The sequence below is a fragment of the Podarcis vaucheri genome (genome assembly GCF_965113315.1).
Source record: "Podarcis vaucheri genome assembly, chromosome: 7".
Taxonomy (NCBI): domain Eukaryota; kingdom Metazoa; phylum Chordata; class Lepidosauria; order Squamata; family Lacertidae; genus Podarcis; species Podarcis vaucheri.
In genome coordinates this window covers 89,447,061-89,458,614 of record NC_138765.1, presented here as the reverse complement: position 1 = coordinate 89,458,614, position 11,554 = coordinate 89,447,061, and the positions used below count along the sequence as shown (strand labels likewise).

The window sequence follows — 11,554 nt, the reverse complement described above, 5'->3', positions numbered from 1 at the left end:
AATCATGTCATCTTTGGAGATTCACCAGGATTTCCTCCCTGCGAAAGCTAGGGCATGACATTTCATCCTAGGGCGTTCCAGCTTTTTTCCTGATGGAAAGAGCCCTTTTCTCTCCCTGGCTTCCCTGGATGAGCAATTGATCTGCAGTTTTTGCATAAAAACTGCTGCCGAGATCCAAAGTGAGATTTAAGGTGAATCAGCTTTCCTGTTGTTCCTGTGTGGTTATCGCTGCAGCAAAGCATATTTTTTCCCACGAAGTGACAACCTTCCCATCAACTGTGAAATGGTGGGCAGGGAAAAGGTGAAAAACACCTTTTTTAATGTGTTGATTTATATCACAAGATGTATATACTGCTTGATTGCAATAAAATCTCAAAGTGGCTTACAAGAAATCACTTGAACTATTTCTCTACGCAAAAGTGTGCCCTCCCCACACACATTTTGGCTGCACACACACCATATATTGGAAGCACAGTTAAAGCACCTGACCCCCCCACCCTCAGAATGCTGGGAACTACGTTCACCCCTGCATTTCCCAGGCTTCTTTAAATGCATGGTACATATGCAGCCTTTGTTTACAGAAACTGGCTGTTGGAGATTTGTAACACACTTTTGCATGCCCGCTGGGCAGTTAACCTCTCTTGCCTTGCCTTCTAAAGCAGGATGTGTTTATGAAAAGCAGGATGTTGCTGGCTTTCTATGCTGGCAATAATAGTTTGCTTTCCCAAAGTCTTATTCTTATGAAAGTTCAATAGAATGCTTTATCTCACAATAAATCTGATTCCACTTATATTTCCCTCTACTAGTGAACTTGCCTGTCTCTGTTCCTTTTCACTGTGCTTTTATGTGTGTATTTCCCCATCAGATTAGTTTTTACACTTTTTGATGCCAGCTTTGTAATACTGTAGATTGGGTTTTAGAACCTTCCAGTTTTTAGCAATAATAAGTCTTGAACTGATGAATTTAAAAGTTGCCAAGTATTTGTCCATCAGATACAAGTAATAAAGCCAATTTTGGGTTGGGCTGTAAAAGGGGATACAAATTGAACTGACTTTAATGTGTATATTACAGAATCACAGAGGGGGGATCTCAAAGTGATCTAGTCCACCCGCTGCCTAGCCTACAACATCCTTACTAGGTGGTCAGCCAGCCCTCTGCTTAAAAACCTCTAATGAACATTTTGTGAATGCTGTGTTTTCACCCATTTATGAACTGCTTTGAGTATAAATGAAGAGAAATGGAAGCAAATAAATATAAAAATTATATGTACCAACCCTTCCTGCTAGGTAGTTCCTCACTCTGTGCACCGGCTGCTAGTATGATGTTGTTGTTGTTGTTTCTAGCCTCTGTCTGTCTTGACTTGAGACAATGGAGTGCACCTCTGGGGGTGAAGTCAAACCGCTGCAGTAGTGGCACTGAACTGCCACATGTGCCTAAGTGTGGCTGGTGGTTGCTGCCTCTGTTCCGATGAACTAATCAATTGAAGAAGAAGAAACCAAGTGAGGGGGAAATTGTCTGCTTTTGTGCATCTTTGTGCTTTTTGAAGCAGACAGCTTAATTTTTTAGCTTTGGCAACAATCCAAGCCTAACCATACCTTAAGTCCAAGGAAAGACCTCTGGTGTGGGCCTCTGATTTCTGCACTATTTTTATGTACTGTACACTGCTACTAAACTAAAGTTTCAAGTCTTTGAACGAGAGATCTTGGCTAGCACCTTCCAATGAGTTCAATGAGGCTAATGCTGGTGACACACACAGCTGGCTCATAGAATGAAATTGATAACCCTCGATAACCCTTTCCTGTTAAACCACCCTAAGGGCTTCTCAAACTTTTGGTATTGCAACCCACAAATCCATCTACCACTCTCTGCTGCCTTGGTCAGACCAAACCTGGAATACTGTGTCCAATTCTGGACATACCACAATTTAAGAAGGATGTTGACAAGCTGGAACGTTAACAGGTGAGGACAATGCAAATGATCAAGGGTCTGGAAACTAAGTCTTGTGAGGAGCACTTGAAGGAGCTGGGTAGGTTTAGCCTGGAAAAGGAGGTGGCTGAAGAGATATGAATGACATCTTCAAATATCTCAAGGGCTGTCACATGGAAGATGGAGCAAGCTTGTTTTCTCCTGCTCTGGAGGGGAGGATTCAAACCAAGAAAGAAGATTCCAACTAAACATCAGGAAGACCTTTCTGACAGTCAGAGCTGTTTGACAGGGGAACAGACTCTCTCAGGAGGTTGTGGCCTCGCTTTCCTTGGAGGTTTTTAAGCAGAGGTTGGGTGGCCATCTGTCACGGATGCTTTAGCTGAGATTCCTGCATTGCAGGGGGTTGGACTAGATGACCCTTGGGGGTCTCTTCCAACTCTTATCATTCTATGGTATGGTGAGCCATCAACTTAATTAGCACAAGGGCAGAGGGTGTGCTTACAAATAAGAAGGTGGCAACGCCTTGGTGCTGAGGCGCCATTTCCTGCATGATGCATCTAGCATGGCCCTGACCCAAACCCAGAGCGAGGGTTTCTGGAGGCATCTGGGCCACAACACGGTGGTCCGCTGCTTGCCTTTGCTCCTTCTCCAGCCCAGCAGCTGTGTGCCTCTTGCAGCCACAACCCGAGTTTCCCATGAAAAGCCAGCAGAATATTTTTGCTTGCAGCCTGGCTCCTCTTGGTAGTGAGTTATTGGGACAAGTCATAGAATCATAGAATCATAGAGTTGGAAGAGACCACAAGGGCCATTGAGTCCAACCCCCTGCCAAGCAGGAAACACCATCAGAGCACTCCTGACATATGGCTGTCAAGCCTCTGCTTGAAGACCTCCAAAGAAGTCAAAGGCTTTCGTCTTTGCTGCAGTCGGCCTGGACTTTCTCTGCTGGTGCAGCACCTGGGATATGGAGGGTGACGCCCTGTTTTGACTCCCCGCCGACCATGGAAGGGGTTTTCGCGGAGCTGAAGGACTTGGAGGCAGATGTCTAGTCCGAGTGAAGGGGGTCCCCAAATACAGCAGGAGACCCCACCGCACCCCTGCTTCCCATTGGAATAAATGACCGTACACGTTACCCCGCTCAGATAGTCTTAATTGGCAACAAATCTTTCCCCCTATTCTTAAAATGAAGCCCAGTTTCCCCCGCTTCCTTCCGTAACGCGCCTGACTCACAAGAGGCTCTGAAAGTAACCACGGAACCTGTAACGAAGAACTCTGCCCCGAGCGGCCTGAAAGGGGCTGGGAGCCTCTCTGCCCCCGAGGGGTCCTCACCCCCCGGCCCGGCCAACGTCGAGACGCCGCGGGGGTCGCGCCGCCCTCCCCTCGAAGGTGGCCTGGGGGGTCCGCGGAGACCTCCGCGCCCGGGGAGGGGGTCCCCCTGGGAGCCGGGCGGTCTCTCGGGGGAGCATCGAGGGCCTCGCCGGCCCCTTCCCGGCCCGAGGGGGTCGCCGGCGGCCTCCGCCCGCCCCGGGGCGGCGCCGGCAGCTCAGCGCTCTTCTGGCCCCGCCCCCCGGGCAGCCCGGGTCTTAAGAAGGAGCCGCGACGGGAGCGCGACGCGGATGCGGACGCCAGGCAGGCAGGCAGGTGAGTGAGTCCGGCCGGGGGCCGCGGGCCGCGGGGCGGGAGCGGAGCCGGGTTCCGACTGGGACGGCGCTCCGCACGTGCTGCTTGTTTCCGAGTCGAGGAAGGAGATTTCAGGGGGCCGCGTGAAAGCAGGCGTGGGGCCGGGAGGGGGCGGCCCTTCGGACTTGGGGCCGGGATGCCCCCTCGGCCCTGGCTGCGCGGGGCTCGGGGCGCAGGCAGGCAGGCAGGCAGCCCCTCGGAGCCGAGCGAGCCCGGGCTCCGGCGCCTCGGCCCGCCCTTCCCGTTCCCCAGCGCCGGAGCTCCGGCCGCCTGCGGGGCGTCGTGGTCGAAGGCGGCCGAGGCAGGTTGGAATCCGCCCTCCGCGGGGAAGCCCCCGACGCCGCCTCCCGGGAGGACGGGCGAAGCTTCTCTTGGGCTGCTTCTGGGGGGGACCCCCGCCTTGCCCAACCTCCCTGCCAGGAGGGGAAACGGCTTGTCCGAAGAAGCCGACACAGAACCCGACCCTCTAACTTTCCGTGCGCGGGGCGAATGCCCGGAGGACTTCCACGTCTCCCAATAGATGCCTTCTGCCACGAGCACCGGGCATAAATGGATCAAGGCACAAACTGATCTCTCCTCTGGAGATTTCAGCGCCACTGAAAGTAGCCATCGCGGCTAATAGAACTGAAAGCCACACTTTATTTTGTAATTAATTCTATTTCATAGAATCTCAGAGTTGTAGAGTTGGAAGGGACCCCAAGGGTCATCGAGTCCAAGCTCCTGAAATGCAAGGATCTCAGCTAAAGCATCCAGGACAGAACTGATATTCTGCTTAATTTTTTTAACCACCTCCAAGTGGTTTATAATTAAAAATAAAAATAAAATATCCAAATTATCATCATACATCTTTACAAGTACATATATGTGGGAGAGGGGAAACTCCCTCCTCCCCTTTCTGCACAGACAGCACTCAGGAATTTGAGAGTCACATAATGTTGTTTTGTCTTTCTGAGGGTTCTGGCTGCCTTTGCAGATGTTCCCTAAAGGCCATCCAATCCACATGGTTTTAGACTGCCTTTGGCACTGGATTTACTATCTTCTCCTTTGTTTGTAAAGGCAACAAAGGTTCACCAGACTGCAGAGAATTCTCCCTTTGTCTTTTGTCCTCTGGTGATGCACGACTTCTGGGTTGGTTTTTTGGTTAAAGCCAATTTCTCGGACTCTCTGTTATGCCATTTCTGGATGGCTATTCCTTTTCAAGTCTTTGCTATTTGAGTCCTTTCTAGAAAGCAACACTTTGAAAGATGTGTTTGTTCTCTCTTTTGATACGTTGCTAGTGAGCCGTACCCTTAATGAGAAGACGGTAAGGGCAGGAAACCTTTGAATGAGAAGAGAGATAATGAATGAGAAGAGAGAGGCAGTGAAGAGAGACGCCAGGCTGTCCAGGTGCATCATTGTGCTGCCCAGTTGCTCCCACGTAAGGTTTTGTAGTGGGCTCCATTGCAGTGGGTGAATCCCCCAGAGCAGCCCTGTGTCAGCACAGGACACGGATGGGCCAAGGAATTTTGTAAGTGTCCCAGACAGGTGCTGCTATTGTGTAGCCTGGTCACAATCAATGCTGTTTTATTTATTTTGTTTATTGCGTTTCTATGTTTGCCAGTGAGATGCTGGTATCAAGGCCTGTTAGCCTTCCCACTTCCTCAGGTGATGAGAAATCTAGAGCAGTGTTTCCCAACCACTGTTCCGCGGCACACTAGTGTGCCGCGAGATGTTGCCTGGTGTGCCGCGGGAAAAATTAAAAAATTCGAAAGATTTTTTTTTAAAGTCAAATTTTCGATTGGGGCGCCGTCACTAGATGACCCCTGGGGTTCCCTCCCTCCCTTCCTCTCTGCGCCTCCCTCCTCCTCCTCCTCCGGGGAGGCCCTTCCTGGCTCTCGGCCAAGGCTTGGCGGCTGCCACTCACTCACTCGCTCGCCCACCCATCCCTCCATCCCTGCACCCGGCCTCTCCCCCTCCGTCCCCGGCGCGGGGTCTGCCGGGATCCGTAGTCCCCTCACCCTTGGGCTCTGCGCCCGCGCGGGGTGCGTGAACTACATTTCCCAGCGTGGCCTGGCGGGCCAGGCGTTTTGTTTGAAGCGCTCTTCTCCCGGCCATGGAATGAGCGCAGTGGCGGCGGCCGGGCGGGCAGGGGCTCTTCCGCGCAGACCCCGCGCAGCCTGCCTGCGCCCCCGCGGAGATCGGGCGGCAGGATGGAGCCCGGGGATCCCCGCGGAGGCGGAGGCGGAGGCTGCCCCCCAGGTAGGGCTGCGTCGGGGTTTTTTTTATTTTTGCAATGCTGCATCCGTGCCGGAGGGGACGCATCGGACCGCGGGGAGACCCCTTGGCGGGCGTGCAAGGCAATGCATGCGTGCAGGCGTTGTATGGAGTGCAGTGCAATGCAATGGCAACGCGGCGCCCTGCATGCATGCATGCAACTTCCACCGGCGCTCCGGACTTGGCAGGTGAGGGGGGTCCCCAGTGGGCGGCAGAGAGAGCCGGGAGGGCGAAGGGGAGCCAGGGGGGAGCAGCACTGCTCCCCGAGCCGAGCCCGGGGGGAAACTTTGGCGTCGTTGCGCCGGGTGTTGGAAGCGGAGGCTGGCGGGGGCCCTTCACCTGCAAAACCTGGTCGCCTCTCATATATTTTGTGCATTGCATTCATCGCCCGCTTTCTCCTCCAAGGAGCTCCCGGGGGCGCGCGTGGTTCTCCCCGTGTTATCCTCGCAACAACAGCCCTGCGAGGTGGGTCAGGCGAGTGGCCCAAGGGAGCACCCAGGGATTGTTCTGGCCAGGTGGGGTGATTTGAACCCTGCTCTCTGCCCGGTCTTCGTCCTCGTTTAGCCCCCACATGTGCATGACTGTGCATGACTGAGGTTTTTCCCCCTCGTCTTGGCTATGGTGTGAGTCTGTGCTGTTAATTAATGGGGTTCTGCCTTCGGAGAAGATGAGCCAGCCCTCAAGGAGGTGATTATGTAATTTGCTAGCAATTCATGTCCCTCCCGGCGTGACGCTGCGCGCTGACGTCACGGGGCTGTAATGGTGGTGTGCCTCGAGATTTTTTTCATCAAACAAGTGTGCCTTTGCCCAAAAAAGGTTGGGAAACACTGATCTAGAGAGCTTTCTTTCCATGAAATCCCTCACCCAAGGCTCCCGTCCTGAGTAAACGAAGGTCACAACCACACCACACATTTAAAACGCATGGCTTCTGCCACCCAAGAGCTGTAGTTTACCTGGCACAGAGATAGTTTCCAGCACCCTTAACAGACTATGGTTCCCAGGATTCTTGGGGAGGAACCACATGTTTAAAATGTTTTTATATGTGGGGTGCAGCCATGAGCTAAGGCATCCTCATGTGGATCAATAACCAATTGAAACAGCAGGAAGCAGAATGGAAGTATGGACAGTTGTCACAGAGAATCTGTATTGTCTCACTTTGCCTTTTAACTTCCTCATAAATAGCCTAAAGTCCAGGGTAAGCTGTGAGGTGCTGGATTTTCCTGATTGTCTCTCTAAAGGAGTAACTGGGAGGCCAAATGGCAAATGAGGTTTGATGCATGCAGGGGTAAAATGTTGCACAGGCAGGGGGTGGAGGGAGAATCCCAACTTTGCGCGCCTGTGTGTGTATATGATTGTGGTCTGAATGGACAATAACTGACCACTAAAGGGATCTTGGCTTTGTGGTGGACAACTCAGTGTGAATGCTGAACAGCTAGTGTGAAAAAGTAAGATTTCATGTTGGGGATCAATAAGAAAGGAGTAAAAAATAAAACTGCTGAGAAAAGGATGCCTGAATGCAAATCTGTGGTGCAACTGCAGTTGGATTGCTGCGTGTAGCTCTGGTTGCTGAACTCAGTGGAGGATAAAGCTATCAGTGGCCGCTGATTTATCTGCAGGATCAGAGGCAGGATTGTGAGGGAGAGGGTCACTGCCCCGAAGCCCAGTTCAGGGGCTTCCGGGAAGAACAGGTGCTGCATTAGGTAGGATTTTGGACCGACCCAGGCGGGTTCTTAAAGAGCATGAAGTTCCCCAAGGAGAGCAGCGCTGGTTTATTATCTTGTAAAGCAATTCTTTTGGATCACTTGTTTGGGCAGGGAATTGGGTGGGTACCTCAAAGAGGCTGGTCTCTTCTGGAAACAAATAAAAGACTTGTATAACAAGAACATAATATAGTAAGGCAACAACCCACTCTGATGCAATGCAAAATAACCCAGTAGATGTTCACTTTTGAGTTTTGTGATGACCATATTAGTTAAGCCGGACTTGGGCATCTGCTTTGTATATTTTACCCTTCACAGTTAATTCATTCTCCAAAATACTAGATTTTGGATCTACTTCTCATACTCGGTACTAGGACACAGTAAGCAAGAATACAGTGGGTGGGTGTTTGTGTGTATGTATGAGGTTTTTTAAAAGGAGCCCAAATAAGTTTTTTAAAATACAGCGGTACCTCGGATTAAGTACTTAATTCATTCTGGAGGTCCGTTCTTAACCTGAAACCGTTCTTAACCTGAAGCACCATGTTAGCTAATGGGGCCTCCTGCTGCCGCCGCACAGCTGGAGCACGATTTCTATTCTCATCCTGAAGCAAAGTTCTTAACCCGAGGTAATATTTCGGGGTTAGCAGAGTCTGTAACCTGAAGCGTATGTAACCCAAGGTACCACTGTAATTGTATTGTTATTTAATTGTCAGTATTTGCTTGTGCCACTCTTTATCCAGCTAACTATGCAATCTAAAAGCCTGGGGAAGGTCTAACTCAGTCACAGAAGGGCAACTATAGCTCTGTACCAAAGGACATCATCAGATTTGCATGCAGAAAGTCCTGGCTTCAGTCGTCTGCCTATCCTGGTGTGGCTGGCCTGCCCTGAAACCCCAGGGAGCTGCTGCCGCTGAGTGTAGACTGCACTGCTCTCGATGGGCCAGTGGAAGCTTCTTGTGGACAACAGGGGCAGCCAGCCTGTGCCGCCACAGGCACTGCTGCACGACCACTTCCCTTATCCTTGACTTGTAGGATCTTAGAATCTCAGCATCTTAGAATCATAGAGTTGGAAGAGACCACAAGGGCCATCGAGTCCAACCCCCTGCCAAGCAGGAAACACCATCAGAGCACTCCTGACATATGGTTGTCAAGCCTCTGCTTAAAGACCTCCAACGAAGGAGACTCCACCACACTCCTTGGCAGCAAATTCTACTGTCGAACAGCTCTTACTGTCAGGAAGTTCTTCCTAATGTTTAGGTGGAATCTTCTTTCTTGTAGTTTGGATCCATTGCTTCGTGTCCGCTTCTCTGGAGCAGCAGAAAACAACCTTTCTCCCTCCTCTATATGACATCCTTTTATATATTTGAACATGGCTATCATATCACCCCTTAACCTCCTCTTCTCCAGGCTAAACATGCCCAGCTCCCTTAGCCGTTCCTCATAAGGCATCGTTTCCAGGCCTTTGACCATTTTGGTTGCCCTCCTCTGGACACGTCCCAGTTTGTCAGTGTCCTTCTTGAATTGTGGTGCCCAGAACTGGACACAGTACTCCAGGTGAGGTCTGACCAGAGCAGAATACAGTGGCACTATTACTTCCCTTGATCTAGATGCTATACTCCTATTGATGCAGCCCAGAATTGCATTGGCTGTTTTAGCTGCCGCGTCACACTGTTGGCTCAAAAAGGGGAAAAGATGGTGTCACCCATCTTTTCCCCTTTTTGAAAATAGGGACAACATTTGCCCTCCTCCAGTCTGCCGGGACTTCGCCTGTTCTCCAGGAATTCTCTTCACAGGTATACACATCCCTGACATATAACACCACTCCTCCTCCTTTCTTGTCTGGTCTGTTTCTCTGAAATAGATTGTATCCCTCCATTATTACATTCCAATCATGGGACTTCAGTGTACAGACATTGAAGTCCATTAATCATTCCCCCGTGTCTCTTATTTAAGGATTTTTTCCTCCCACCACTAGGTCTGCGTGCTGTTTGCTCCATTTGGTCCAGGATGGGTCTGAAGGAAGTGTAAACAATAGTGACCTAGGTGGATCAACGGTCTGCCTCAACAGAAGGCAGATTCCCATTTTTCCAATGTCCTCTGGTACCTCAGAGGAAGGTCAGCTGTCTGCTCTTTGCCCTCCTTAAATTCAGACTAGGAACCAGTTCTTTCAAAACAAACCGTCTGCTTTCAGTCTATTTAAGAGCATCTTACAGAGCTCCCAATTTCCATTCAGGCTCGGCCAAGTCCTACGCTGGAAGCAAGAGCGTTGCTAAGGGAACTACATGCAGCAGCTCTCTTTGTGGCTCAATAAGTTATTTTTCCTTCTTTCTAATACGGGATTATATTCTATACAAGCATCAAGCTGACTCCCTACTGGTGGGGCTGATCCTTGGAGCTGGCTGGCAGGGGCTTTGGGGGCAGGAAGCAGGTTGGAGCTGGCAGCCTTTGGGTTCTTACAACCATTTGCTTCCTTGAGATGTGCTTGCCAAACTCAGTTTCCACCCCTGTAAACACAGCTGTATCTCTGACATGTGGATCCAGTTAGATTGCTTTATCTTTTTGGAACATCCTTGTTGCTGGCTGGAGAAAAGGGCGCAGGCACCAGCATACGGAGAGTGGGTTCTGCACATCATTGGCCACTGGGTACAGCAGGTGTGGTGTCTGGGTTTATTTAAAAAAAAAATGCTGGTCAACTTTTTGTGCCAAGCGCTCAGATGTGCAAATTGCCGTAATACTTTTCTACCATAATACAGCAATAATGATTTTTTTAAAAACAGAGGGCAAGAGTGCAGATTCAAATCCATTTACAAAGTGCAGAGGATATAGATCATAGAATTGTAGAGTTGGAGGGGACCACAAGGGTCATCTAGTCCAACCCCCTGCAGTGCAGGGATCTTTTGCCCAACATGGGGCGCAAACTCACAACCCTGAGTCTCCTGCTCTACTGACTGAGCCCTCTCAGTCTCTCTGCTGGAGTGCTAGTACGGAAGGGAGGTAAGAGAGACTCTGGGAAGCAATTCCACCATGGAAAAGGACCTTGTGGGGCCCTGCAAAACGGCACTTTGTGTAGAGCAGCCCCTTCTTTGTCCAAGGGCCTTGTTGCCTTCTGGGGTGGGGGACACATGCTGTGGGGGGCAGGGGCAGAGCAATAAATGTGGATTTTGCCTTTGCACAGGAGGCTGGTTTACACACCCACACCCACACCCACCCACACACACCCCTACCTCTCTGTTCTCCATCCCTGCAAGCTGAGAGTCACTATCAGCTTTCAAGGACATATTCCAGCCAGACAAGGAGGGTGCAGAGCACTGGTTGAAGGAAGAGTTTGCTCATCCCGTTTTTGCCTGTGGTTTGTGGGTTCGCACAACCTTTTCACAGACAAAAGAAATGTGTGTGTGTTCTGTGCCTATAGAAAGCAGACAGCTTCTCAATAAGGCTGTGGGAGAGCGATTCATTCATGCAAACCTAATCTGCCCTTCCTAAGCTAATAAGCAAACTGAAACACGTGTATTCCTTTTGCTTGCAAACTCACCAGCCATTCCTTGATTTTCAGGTTCCAGGATGGACTGATGCCTCGCTTTGGTAGCTTAATGAAGTAATGCAAATGCAAACCTCTTGGGAGGTTTTTCTTTTCCTTAGGCAGGTGGCTACCTTTAAGCAAAGGTTTTAATTAATCTTTCTCCAGTCTTCTGCCTCAGGCTTGAGGTAGATAAATACGATTTTTAAAATGCAAACATTATCAAAAAGTACAGTGCTACCCTCACTTAGTATAAGGTCAAACAGATTCCTCACTGGCCTTGCAGACAACTTCATTGTCCAGAAAGTGGGAGAAGCAACAAGAGGAACAGCCATTTTAGATCTGGTCCTAACCAATGTTGATGAGCTGGTTAGTGGGGTAGAAGTGGAAGGATCATTAGGCGCGAGTGATCATGCTCTTCTGAAGTTTACTATACAGCGGAAAGGAGCAGCCAAGCATACTAGGACTCAATTTCTTGACT

At 50.3% G+C, this 11,554-nt stretch overlaps 1 protein-coding gene across 3 annotated transcripts in view; it reads left to right on the top strand.

The window, feature by feature from the left end:
• Positions 1-3,547: 3,547 nt before the first annotated feature.
• The window catches only part of LOC309536189 (tissue-type plasminogen activator-like), a gene marked incomplete at its 3' end in the record, with an annotated part of 32,304 nt that continues 24,297 nt past the window's right edge, over positions 3,548-11,554 (top strand). Inside the window, exon 1 of one of the 3 annotated variants that reach the window (XM_082230149.1) lies at positions 3,548-3,568. Of the gene's footprint in view, positions 3,569-4,999; positions 5,111-11,554 lie in introns of those variants that run through there. The other 2 variants (XM_082230150.1, XM_082230148.1) reach the window with 2 other exon arrangements.